This window comes from Tamandua tetradactyla, chromosome 1 (assembly GCF_023851605.1).
Source record: "Tamandua tetradactyla isolate mTamTet1 chromosome 1, mTamTet1.pri, whole genome shotgun sequence".
NCBI lineage: Eukaryota > Metazoa > Chordata > Mammalia > Pilosa > Myrmecophagidae > Tamandua > Tamandua tetradactyla.
In genome coordinates, this window is record NC_135327.1 from 133,609,524 (window position 1) to 133,622,778 (window position 13,255).

The 13,255-nt window shown below is 34.5% G+C and overlaps 1 long non-coding RNA gene across 1 annotated transcript in view; it reads right to left on the minus strand.

The window, feature by feature from the left end:
- The window catches only part of LOC143686559 (uncharacterized), a 28,483-nt gene extending 15,575 nt beyond the window's left edge, over positions 1-12,908 (minus strand). Inside the window, exon 1 of the long non-coding RNA XR_013177254.1 lies at positions 12,693-12,908. This is a non-coding gene — a long non-coding RNA (uncharacterized LOC143686559). The remainder of the gene's footprint in view (positions 1-12,692) is intronic.
- Between the last annotated feature and the right edge of the window lie 347 nt (positions 12,909-13,255).

The following is a 13,255-nucleotide window of genomic DNA, read 5'->3' on the forward strand; positions in this document are numbered from 1 at the left end:
AAATGGCTACAGCAAATGCTGGAAAGAATATGGTACATTCCAAGAGTCAAAATCAGGATACTGTGGCTGGAGCTGTATTGACTAAAGGTAGAAGGGTAGGAGACATCTGGTTAGAGAGAAATTCAAGACGCATGCTTCGTAGGGATTTATATGGATATTAATTCTAAGTGCAAATTAGAAATGTAAAAAAAAAAAAATCTTAAATTAAGGAGGATATTAGAGTTACTCCTATTTAGGATTTTTTAAAATTCCACTGGTTGCTGGTAAGGCATTTTATCATCTCTTCCACTAGCGCATGGCTATGAAAGGGTGAGCCTGGGGCACGCTATGCCAGTTCTAGACCTAACTCTTAGTCCAGTCACTGGCAGTTCGTTTATGCACCAATGAAATGGATGTGGGAGAGATGAAGAATGATAAAGAGGAAGATGTGAACATGAAATTATTGGCAGCCTTCTGCATTTCTATTCACACTCAAGGGCAGCTACTGATTTCTAAACTGGAGAGGAGTGAAGGGCAAAGACTTTGGGCTTATCAATTGGTATAATGATAAATTTTTGACCTAAGAATAATTTGGAGAAGTACTGTTCTTCTATTATTTATTCTATTTTTCACAGAAAGACATAGATAATTAGCAGGAATAGTCCTAGCTAACTATAGCTGAGAATATGAGATGTCTTAAGAAATGACTGTTTGAAATGATGGGTTCTGAAAATCTAGTCTAAAGGGGGACCTATACTGAGCTTTTTAAATAAATAATCACTTGTATAAAAACTTGCATGCCCTTGATCCTAGTATTTATAATCATTGTGAAAATCTAATGCATAACCTCATGATTCAGATGATCATAAAAGAAAAACGAGCGGCAGGTAAGGGTCTTGTTCTAATAAGAAGTGGTGATAGAGATAAAGAGGAGTAATATATTGTGCTTAAGTGAATTTCCCAACACATCAAGTCGAGAAAAGCAGCTAGCGAAGGCAGATTTCTTTGGTCACTGACTTCAGGGAAAACAAAATCTGGAGAACTTATGTTCACCTGGCAAACTTGCTCTCATCAGCTAATTTTGAGAACAGGAAAAAGGAAATTGCATCCCAGCCAGCCTGACGTGGGACAATGGGACTGTCTCCTTATTGCTTAAACATACAACATTGTGCTGAGCCATTTTGCTCTTTCGATCTCACAAAAAGCAAACTCAGCCTCAAAGACTAGTGACGATATTGCAGAAGGAGGATTTATTGAGCTTCATTGCATCTTGAAAGGATTACTTGCACCTGCACGTAAAGAATCTCAATCAGTTCAGATAAACAAGCTAAAGGCACCTTCTTTATTATACTTCTTTCAAAGGAATATATTTGACTGACATGCTAGACAAGTTTAAAATCGCTAGGTTCACTGTTGAGCAAGAGTGCCATCTTCTGGTAAACAAGATTGAAACCATACAAAGGGCTTTTTAAAGAAACTTCTTGGAATGTAAATTATCAAAGAAAGGATTTTAATTTATTTGAAGTATAATTACAGAAAGTTGAAAATATCATTTTCTCCTCAGGATTTTATTCCACTTCAAAGTGCTCAGAATGAAATAAGAATGTACCCTATAAAGGAAAGTGGAAAGAAGGGGGAAGAAGGAGAACAAGAGATGGCTTTTGTCAAAGAACATTACTAGTATAAAGTTCTAACTTAACAGCTGGCTGTTGTTGTTTTTTTTACTCTATCTTTTCTTGTAAATTCCTTTGAGTAAATTATCTATTAAATAATGTGGAAAGTCTTGATGTTCTCTACTCAAAAATAATATCAACATTTAGAATTAGAACAAGCATTTCAAAAATTTAACAAAGCATAATAGCTTTATTAGTGTTAAATTAGTTCAATAACTTCTTTGTTCCACTTACAGTATCACTCACTTATGCAAGATAACTTTATACTTTCCTCTTAATTCCTGATCTGTAATGTTAATGTTTTAAACATCCATAAATTGATTTTTTAAAAAACATTGGTTGAAGTAATTCTACCTGGTCTATAAAACGTATTTTGTTTGTAACCATTCTTACCAAATTCAGAGCCCCTACTTGCCTAAGCTTGCGGTGGACACAGCCAGGCCCCTCTCAGATCTCCCTTCCAGGAGGATTTTTCTGACCCAGACTTCCCAATGCGAGCCCAATCAGAGACTCTTCAGCTGCAGCAAGCTGCCTTCCCCAGCACTGACCCTGTTCCTCGCAGCCCACAGCTAAGATTGATGGAAACAGGAACAGAAAGGGCAGCCATCACAGCCGAAGTTTGGACCCTCTAATCGGCCATTTTAGTTCTAGAGCTCCTTGTGGAGTTGACTTTTTTCAACCTTCACAGCTGATTTCTGTTTGTCCAATACTGCTTCCTTCCCCCATTTTCACAAGTGTTGATCCTCAAGGAATTCCCTAATGCTCCCAGGGCAACCCAAAGAGCAGATCCAGCTGAAGTTTAGCCTCATTGTGACCATTTACTTTGCTTTCTTTACTTCTGTGGGGGAAAACTATTATTTAACTTAATAAAAAAATGTCTCCCATCAAAACTCATCAAATACATAACATATCTTTAGATAACTGAAGTAGTACAAACTAATACAAAACATATACCTTTAGATATTTGAAAGAATAGGATTTTGACAATTCTATTTTATATCCTATCATATATGCATATATATAAATAAGTGCATATATGTATGTGTATATAAATGGTAAATTCTGAAACCTGAATGGTTAATTGGATCAAGGCTTTATATTCTAGTTGGTATAATTATAGAATATAGAGAAGTAAAATAAATGTATTAAGATAATATGTGCCATAAACAATATGTGCTCTTAATAATCTGAGGTGATTGATATGAAATGTTTTACCTTTGCAAGTTAATAAAGTATTAATCAATTCATCCTGTTGAAAAAAACAAAACAAGGACTAGAATTTTAAGATGGAAGGAAAATGCCATCTAGTGGTAAATACTAATAAAATAAGTTTTATTTTGAAAATGCTGAACTCATTCTTGAATATCTACTATGTGCTGGGAACTGTGCTAGGCCCAGGATACAATTCTGAATAAAGCAAATTAGGTACGAAACCTCTTCTAACAGACAAATTTTAAAAATAAAACAACTGTAAAATTGCATAATTAATAAATAAGATGAAGGAACAGATAGTGAACAACGGGAGAACTTGCTTTAGTTGTCAAATACCACTTACTCCTCTAGTACTAGGAAGTTTCCATCTTTTCATTTACATTTTGTGAATTAAGTGGGTGACTTTGTTGCTACTGATATTACTTTAAACATTCGAGGCATGTGAGTGTAGGAAATTAGTATATCAAGTCCTAAATAGAACTCAGAACTAATTAAATTGTCTAAAGGCATCCTGGAACATTGATTCATATACACAGCAGATCTAAGATTGTATATGCAGTTTTGCAGGTATTTTGAAACAACAAAGAATAAAGAGAAAGCTCCTTGTAATAGTGGCAGGAGGAATTCACAAATACATAATTCAGAGGCTTCCTCTCCTACGAGGACACAATCTCATTGGTAAAAAGAAACATATAGCTCATGGAAATCCCCACATCCCTATCAATTAGATGAGCATTGGGTGAAAGAAAAACTTCTTCACGATTCTTCAAGATCCCACTGCTTCATTTATTGCTGTTCCCCACCCTCTGTTGATGTTTTTCCAAGGATTTGATCTGACAGGCTGCTCAAAAATTGCCCCCATGACAACATCAATCTCCCAAACACACTTTCAAAGTTCTGGCTTTCATACAAGTAGTTCAAGTTAAGGTAAAGATAGCTGTTGTGAAAGATAACTCCTGAAATCTCAGTGGTATAATAAAATGGAAGTATGTGTGTGTTTCTTTGTTTACTTTTGTCCTTATAAAGTCCAATTAGAAGTGGCTGATCAAGAAATGGGGGAGAGGACTGTGGGAAAATGACAAGGTAGAGCACTCCCGGACTCACTCCTTCCACCAGCACAACTATTAAACATGCAGGAGCTCTCTGAAACAACTATTTTGAAATTCCAAAGGGAAGAACCCTGTATAATATCCAGGGAAGAGAGGGAAGAAGAGGCTGATAAACTGCATTAAAGAACAATAAATTACTCTCCCTGTGCTGCAGTTATCAATTCCCATTCCTCACTCTCTTGGCAGGCCATTGTGCGTCCCGCCCCTGCTAAACTCACTGGAGACAGAAAGAGACATAAAAATCTTCCTCCCCAGACCAAGGATGGGCATGGCCAATCATTCACTGGTCAAGTCTTCCCATTAGTGAATTTAGATCATTGAGGGCCCAGCTCTGAGGGCAGCCATTGTTTCAACCCACCCTGGCCCTTCCTGATAGGAAGCTAAAGCTAAAAAAGATCTGTCTTATCACCAGCTGATTACAAAATCAAGAAACAGACATCTCGGGCTAAATCCCAGAGCTAACATTTCAAAACATTTAAATAATATACAGTGAGCAAAGACATTAGAAAAAAGTTTACCTTAAAGATGCTAAAGGAGAGAAAGGAAAATATAGAGCAAGAATTAAAGGATATCAGGAAAATAGTGAATGAGGAATATAAGAAACTTAGTGAAGATAGAGATTTTTAAAAGGAACCAAACAGAACTACTGGAATGAAAACATCAATAACTGAAATGAAAAATGCCCAAGAGAGTTTCAGGAACATACTGGAGCTGGCAGAAGAAAGAATCAGTGAACTCAAAGACAACATATGTGAAACAAGTTAGGCTGACAAGGAAAAGAAAAAAAATATTAAAAGCAAAAATAGCCTAAGACAACTCCGAGACACCATTAAGCCTATCGATATGCACATTACAGGAATCCCAGAAGGAGAAGAAAGAGAGAAAAGGACAGAAGGAATAGTCAAAGAAATAATGACAGAGAACTTCTCAAATTTAGCAAAATATGCGATAAGGCATATCTAAGAAATCCAGAGAACATCAAACAGGATAAATATGAAGAAAAATACACCCCATTATTTATTGATCACACTATCAAATGCAAAGGGCAAGGAGAAAGTACTAAAAATTGCAAGAGAAATGCAACATGTCATGTAAAAGGTAGTCCCAATTAGATTGAATGCTGATTTCTCATCAGGTACTATGGGAGGCAAGAAGGCAATGGGTTGAAATATTTAAAGTGCTGAAAGAAAACAACTGCTAGCCCAGAATTTTATATCTGGCAAACTTTCTTTTAAAATTGAGGGAACGATTAAGACATTCTCAGATGAACAAAACCTGAGGGATTCATCACCACTAGACCTACTCTATAAGCAAAACTAAAGGGAGTCCTTCAGATTGAAAGGAAAGGACACTAGACAGTGGTTCAAAGTGGCATAAAGAAATAAAGATCTGTATCAAAAGTAATTATTTGCATTATTATAAAGGCCAGTATTATTGTAGTGTATTATTCAGTATGTAACTCTGTTTCTTCCTACAGGTGTTAAAATGCTAATGCATAATAAGTAATGATTAATCTTTGCTTTTGGACATGCAATGTACAAAGACATAAGTGATAACAAGTACAAAAATAAAAGGTGTGGCGATAGAAGGATATAGGGAAAGTATATATGCATGCTATTGAATTTAAGTTCGCCTCAAACCAAAAGGATTGCTATATATTTAGGATGTTAAATTTTAACCCTCTGGTAAATGACAAAAAAAAAATAGTTGAAAAATATATGCAGATAGAAATGAGAAGTCACCAAACATAGTACAACACACACACTAAAAAAACAAATATATAAATAGATATTAACAATAGAATTGAGGTAAAAACAAGGAATAAGACTTGCAAAATGTCAGAAGAGAGTCCTATATTATCAGTAGTGACCTAAAATGTAAATAGATTAAGCTCTCTAGTCAAAAGGCAGAGATTGGCAGAATGGATAAAAAAGGATGATCCAACTTTACACAGTCTGCAAGAGACTCCCTTTAAATACAAAGACCCAAGTAGGTTGACAGTGAAAAGATGGAAAAATATATACCATGCAAATAGTAACCAAAGGAACGCTGGGGTAATAATAATATTGATAAAAAAGGCTTTAAGTTAAAAAAAAACATTTAGAAGGGACAAAGATGGTCATTATATATCGATCAAATGAACAATTCAATAGGAAGATGTAACAACTATAAATATATATATGTACCTAACAGCAGAGCCCCAAAATATCTGAAGTATATACTGACAGATTTGAAGGGAGAAATTGACATTTCTACAGTAATAGTAGGAGAATTTAATATACCATGTTCAATAATGGATAGAACACCTCGTCAGACCAGTGTCAATAAGTAAATACAAGACTTAAATGATACTTTAATCCAATTAGACATAATAAATATGTATAGAACACTTCCCCCCCAAAAAAACAGAATATATATTTTCTTGAGTACAGATGGATTATTCTCCAGGCTATACCATATGTTAAGTCACAAAACAAGTCTGAATACATCCAAAAATATTGAAATTATACAACGTATATTGTCTGACCACAACAGAATGAACCTAGAAAGCAACAAGAGAGGGAGAAATGGAAACTTCACAAATATGTAGGAATTAAACAACAATACTGTTAAATAGCCAATGGGTAAAAGAGGAAATCAGAATGAAATTAGGAAAGATATTGAGATGAATAAAAATGAAAATTAAACATACCAAAGCTTATGGGGTGCAGTGATGGCAGTGGTGAGAGGGAAATTTATAGTTCAAAATGCCCTCATTAGAAAAGAAGAAAGAAAAAAAATAAAATAAAAAAATACTTAAAATGAGAGCCTTAACTTCAAAACTGGAAGAACTAGAAAAAGAAGAGCAAACTAGACCCAAAACAAACTAAATTCAAAAGGAAATAAAGATTAGCATGGAGATAAATGAAATAGAAAACAAAACAAAAAAAAAAAAGGAGAGAATCAATAAGAGTTATTTCTTTGAAAAAAATCAATAAAATTGACAAACCTTTAGCTAGACTGATAAAGAAAAAGAAATCAGAAATGGAAAACAGGACATTACCAACCCCACTGAAATAAAAAGGGCTCTAAGAGGACACTATGAACAACTGTATGCCAAATTAGATAACTTAGTTGAAATGGACAAATTCTTAGAAACACATAAGCTATTTGCATTAACCGAAGAAGAAAAAGATCTCAACAAACCAATTCCTAGAAAAGAGATCGAATCAGTAATCAAAACCTCCAAATAAAGAAAACCCCACGATCAGATGGCTTCACAGGGGAATTCTACCAAACATTCCAAGAAGATTTAACTCCAATTCTGCTCAAACTTTTCCAAAAAATTGAAGAGGAGGGTGTACTCCCTAATCCATTCAACGAGACCAACAGCACCTTCATAACAAAGCTGGATAAAGATAGCACATGAAAAGAAAACTACAGACCAGTATCTTTTATGAATATATATGAAAAAATCCTCAACAAAATACTAGCAAATGGAATCTAACAGCATATTAAAAGAATAATACACCATGATCAAACAAAATTTTTCCCTAGTATGGAAGCATCGTTCAATGTAAGAAAATAAATATAATGCATCACATTAACACAATAATGGAAAAAACCCACATGATCATCTCAATTGACACAGAAAAGGCATTTAACAAAGTTCAGCACCGCTTCTTGATAAAAACACTTAGAACACTAGGAATATAAGGAAACTTACTTAACATGATAAAGGGCATATATGAAAAGACCAAAGCAAGAATTCTACTTAATTATGAAAGATTGAAAACTTTCCCTCTCGGGATCAGGAACAAGACGAGGATGCCCACTCTCACCACTGTTATGCAATAGTGTACTGGAAGATCTTGTCAGATACATTAGTCAAGAAAAAAAATACAGGCATCCCAATTAGAAAGAAAGAAGCAAAACTCCCTCTAATTGCAGATGGCATGATCCAATATACAGAAAATCATGAAAAATCCACAACAAAGCTCCTTCCTGGAGCTAAGAAATGAATTAGCAAAGTAATAGGGTCCAAGTTCAACACCCCAAAATCAGTAGTATTTATCTTCACAAGCAATAAACAATTGGAAGTAAAACATTCCATTCACAATAGCAACAAAAATAATCATTTATGTATATTTTTATACAAATATATGATAGAAAAAATCATATATTTATGTATAATAAAAAATTATACATAAATATACCCCAAACACAAGTAACAAAAGAAAAAATAGATAAATGGGACCCCATCAAAATTAAAAGTTTTTTGCATGTTAAAGGACTTTATCATGAAAATAAGACAACAACCTATATAATGGCAGAAAATATTTTGAAACCACATATCTGATAGTGGTTTAATATTCAGAATAAATAAAGAAATCCTTCACTTAACAATAAAAAGATAAACAACCCAATCTAAAAATGGCAAAAGACTTGAACAGATATTTCTCCAAAGAAGATACACAACTGGCTAGAAAGTACATGAAAAGAAACTCAACATCATTAGCCATCAGGGAAATGCAAATCAAAACCACAATAACATACCATTTCATTCACATTCAAATGGCCATTATTAAAAAAAAAAATGGAAACTAACAAGTGGTATAGAGGGTGTGGAGAAATAGGGACACTCATTCATTGCTGCTGGCAATGAAAACTGGTGTAAGCTGCTGTGGAAGACAGTTGGATGGTTTCTCAGAAAGTTAAGTATAGAACTTAGAGTGGAGAGGGAATGTATTTCCATGGAAGTCCTACAGGGTCCCAGACTTAAGGAAGGTGTGCCATCTTCAATCCATGTTTTCCAAGGTAAGATCTGTCATCAAAATCCAACTAGTGGATTCGAAGTGAGGATGGAGATCACATAGAAAGTACGGGCTGTGTGGAGAGGTCACATGTCATTTTCACCAACATTCTGTATCCAGAAGCCGCTCCACATGCCACACCTTACCTCAAGGGAGTTTAAGAAGTTTGAGTCCTTCAATATGCCCAGATAGAAAGAGAAAGAGAACTGGTGAAGAGTTACACATCCCCGTTATAACATTTCAAAACTATATTCAGCCACTGTCTTTAATATTGAAGAGCAACAAAACAACTTTGAGTTCTATTTTCCTGAAACATGAAAATGGACTTAAAATCTTCTTTACATCATTTTTAAGACTAATACAAATAATTTAGATGTTAATGACTAGCTCAAGATTTAGTATCCAGCAGATGCCAAAGTTTTACATTTTTAATCATATGTATCTATTCCCAAAGAGTGTTATAAACTCTTGAAATAATCCTGACTACTTAGCTAATTTTAGGAAATAGTCTATATCCCTGAAATATTATCTTAAGATCAATGTGATATCCTTCTACTGTATCATATTTCCATTTTTAATAGGAAATGTTATACACATAGCTTCATGCAAAATATTGACTCTAAATTTGGAATACTAAATGGGAGATCAGGCCATTTTGGATATTTTTAAATCTACCCCATCAATATAGGTGGTGCTCTGCTCAAGTAGAAGGAGATGTGCAGGAAGTATTTTCTCAGGAATGATCTGTTGTTATAATTTTGAAGAGATAGTTCTATGTCCTCACTCATGCTCACTATTTGAAAGTGAAGATATTGTATTGTGTAATTGAAGCTGTGGGCTTTATAGACTAAATCAATTATCTGCACTTTGTTTATGTGCCTTATTTCTAATTAGAAGAGTTTCAATGTTGTCAGGGTATTTAGGGTGTTGATTTATACTGCTTAATATCAGGCATCCATAGAGATACCATTACTTCTTTTATTGCATTTAACTCAAAGCTCAAATCTGATATTATTCTATTTACAAACTTTTCCTATAACTTTCTCCATAGTCAGGCATACAATGATTTGATACCAAGCTATATTCCCCTCACCTTTATTTCTGGCTACTCTGTTCTATTCAGCCTGCTGTACAAACTAAGATCTACTTTTATTATAATAACTGTTACTCTCCCATTCACACCACCACTTACCATGCTTCTCTGCCTTTTCCCAGGAAATGTTTTTTATGCCTCTCAATAGTCTTATAATTCTAGCTCAAATAAAACTTATTTGAAACCTTCTCCAACCATTTTCCCCCCTCAAAGAGTCTCTCCTTAGGCATTGCTTCCACAAAATTACAGTGCTTTCCCTTCGTATTTCTTCATTTGCAAACCTGCCCCAGTACACTGAAGGCTTTCAAGGAATCCGCCTTTTCTGTGATGTGCCTGCTTTGACATCAGGCTCCAGTGTTAGATGCATGTGGATTGGGCCAGTAGTCAGCCCTTAAAGGTTTACTGAGCCGAGGTAAACTAGCCCAAACCCTCTCAGTTTAATGTTCATACATATCACCTGGGAACTTGTTATAATTCTGATTCAGTAAGTCTGGGTTGGAATCCAAGATTCTGTATTCTAACAAGCTCCCAGGTGAGGCATTGCTCCTGGTCCAGACACACAAAGTATATGAGGACATGGCCATCGAAAGATACTTAAATTCAGACAAAACCAAATAAAGGAAAACAAACTCACTGGTCCGGGATGTCTTTAGGATGTATTTAGGTCACATGCTACCTGTTTGGACTCCCTTATCATGGTAAACTTAGCAAAGCCAATTATATCATTCTTTCCACAAATATATCCCCTCTTGCCAGTGCATGAACCAAGAAAAAGAATTTTTAATAAATAAGTAGATGACTGCTGAGTCAATGAAAATGATTAAGGAATGAATTTTTACTAGATTAAAAAACGATGGCTTTTCTTTATTTTTTGGAATGTATTTTATCCACCACCATGTGCTGTATCTGTTCAGGCACAGTCCTGCTGTGTGTTGCTCTCTTCCCATATGCTGTGAATGAGAGCATCAAATGATTTTAATGATTCACAAAGGACGCTAAGCAACTCCTAATTTTCTAGTTTATAAAGCCGTTAATGAATTACAGAATTCTGGTGTTAGGTCAGGTAAATAAGTAATTCACAGTTCCCTTTATAGAGGTGAAGATAAAGTAAATTACAAATTATTGAGCCTGGAAAACTGGCAAAACTTCAGAATGAGATGCATATGGGTGCTACATTATTTTACTCATTTTTTATCCTTCAGGATTTAGGTAATCATATTCAGGAACTAAATACTCTACCTGTGCTCTGACTGCTAGAACTGAGGGTTGGAGAGCTGTCAGTAAATCTTCATGGAGAAAATTATTTAAAGAACTGTACGCATTAACATCATTTTCAGCTGCCTAGGAATATTTCCTTTGGTTTTGTGAGGTAAAGAAATGGTCATACGCCTCTTCAAAGATATTATGGTCAATTTATTCTAAATAGAAGATGGATGATAGCTTCAACCTGCTACTAATGGAAAACCTAATCCCTTCTATAATGGGTTTTAGTAAAGAATAATCACTTTCAAAAAAGAATTTTAAAGCCTAAAAGCATCAACATCTCCAAACTACAGGTCAGAAAACTAAAGAATAAATTGCTAAAGGTGAAAGAAATAAATAACGTTGATATATTCCCTCACACAATTATTTGTTAAAAAATTGGAATGCTTGCATTTGTTATTTTCCTTTCCTCTCATGCCCAGCATTGAGTAAGGCATTTTAACACTGGGAATAAGTCCTCTACCACACACAGGCTGGGTAGTCAGAAGTGAATAACTTCTAGATTTTTATCCCCCATTTGTTCACTCCATTCAGAAATCTGTATTGTCATCTATAGTTATCTGTTGTCCCACTAGTTCAGTGGTTCTCAAAGTACTTTCTGCGGACCCACGGGAGGCCTAAAATCCCTTTCAGGGGCTATATATATTATAGAGGGGAGTTTTCCAGAGGCACCATGATATGTGTGGCATCACAACAGAAGCTAATATGAGAAAGCTGCAATTTTCTATTGTCAGACATTATAGAGTTTTTTTAAGTAAAACAATGTCAGTCTTCTCAATAATTTTTGTTTTGGACATTATAATCTTTTTGATAAAATTTTATTTATGTGAACATTAATAACATGTAAATAAATTAATACATAAATATTATTTACATATTCTCAGTTTCAATTTCTAACTATATATACACATATCCCACATAAACATCCAGTACCATGTATTACATTTAATTGTAATGATCTCTTTAGCTAATCTTTCTTTTCTTTAAGCTGTAGACTTATACATTATAAATCTTCCCCTCCCAATCCCTTTTAAGTACATAATTCAGTAGAACAAATCACACTCAGTATTGTAGGACCCTCCCCACCATCTATCACTAGAACATTTTCTTCATCCCAAACAAAAACCCTATACTCATTTTGCATTAACTCACATTGCCTCTTCCTCCTCTATGCCCATCCCTGGTAACCTGTGCTTTACTTTATGTCTCTATGGGTTTGCATATTCTCTGGTATTTCCTTTGTGGTTACCATGGGTCTTAAAATTTCACATCATAAATCCATAACAACCTCATTCTTTGATACCAACTTATCTTTAATAGCATGCATAAATTATGTTCCTATACACTCTTATGTAGTCCTTGTCACAGATTATAAATATTACATATTGTGAGTCCAAAACCATCGATTCATCATTACATTTTATGCATTTAGCTTTTAGACCTGGAGAAAGTAGAATGTGGAGATAGAAATCAGAAGAAAAACTACTGATATTTATAAATATATGTCATTATTTTTCTCTGAGATCTTTATTCCTTCATGTAGTTTAAGTCAATTGTCTACTGTCCTTACCATTCAAACTGTAGAAATCCCTTTATACATCTTGTAGGGCTTGTCTAGTGTTGATGAACTCCATCAGTTTTGTTTATCTGAAAATGACTTAATCTTCCCTCAAGTCTGCACAACAGTTTTGCCAGATACAGAATTCTTTTGCTTTCAGCACTTTAAATATATTTTCCTAATGCCTTCTTGCCTCGTGATTTCTACTGAGAAATTGGCACTTGATCCTATTGAGGCTTCCTTGTACAATGACGACATAAACCATTCCTTTGACTATCAGAATTCTATCCTTATCTTTGGCATTCAACAGTTTGATTATAATAGGCTGTGATGTGGTTCTATTTGGATTTATCCTGTTTGGAGTTCATTGAGAATCTTGGATGTGTATATTTATATTTTTTTCCTAAAAATTGGAAAGATTTTAGCCACTATTTCTTTGAATATTCTCTCTGTTCCTCCCTCTCTTTCTTCTTCTGGGATTCCCATAATGTGTATATTAGTACACTTAATGGTGTCCCACATGTTCTGAAGGACCTGTTCTGTTTTCTTCATTCTTTCTTCTTTCTGCTACTCAG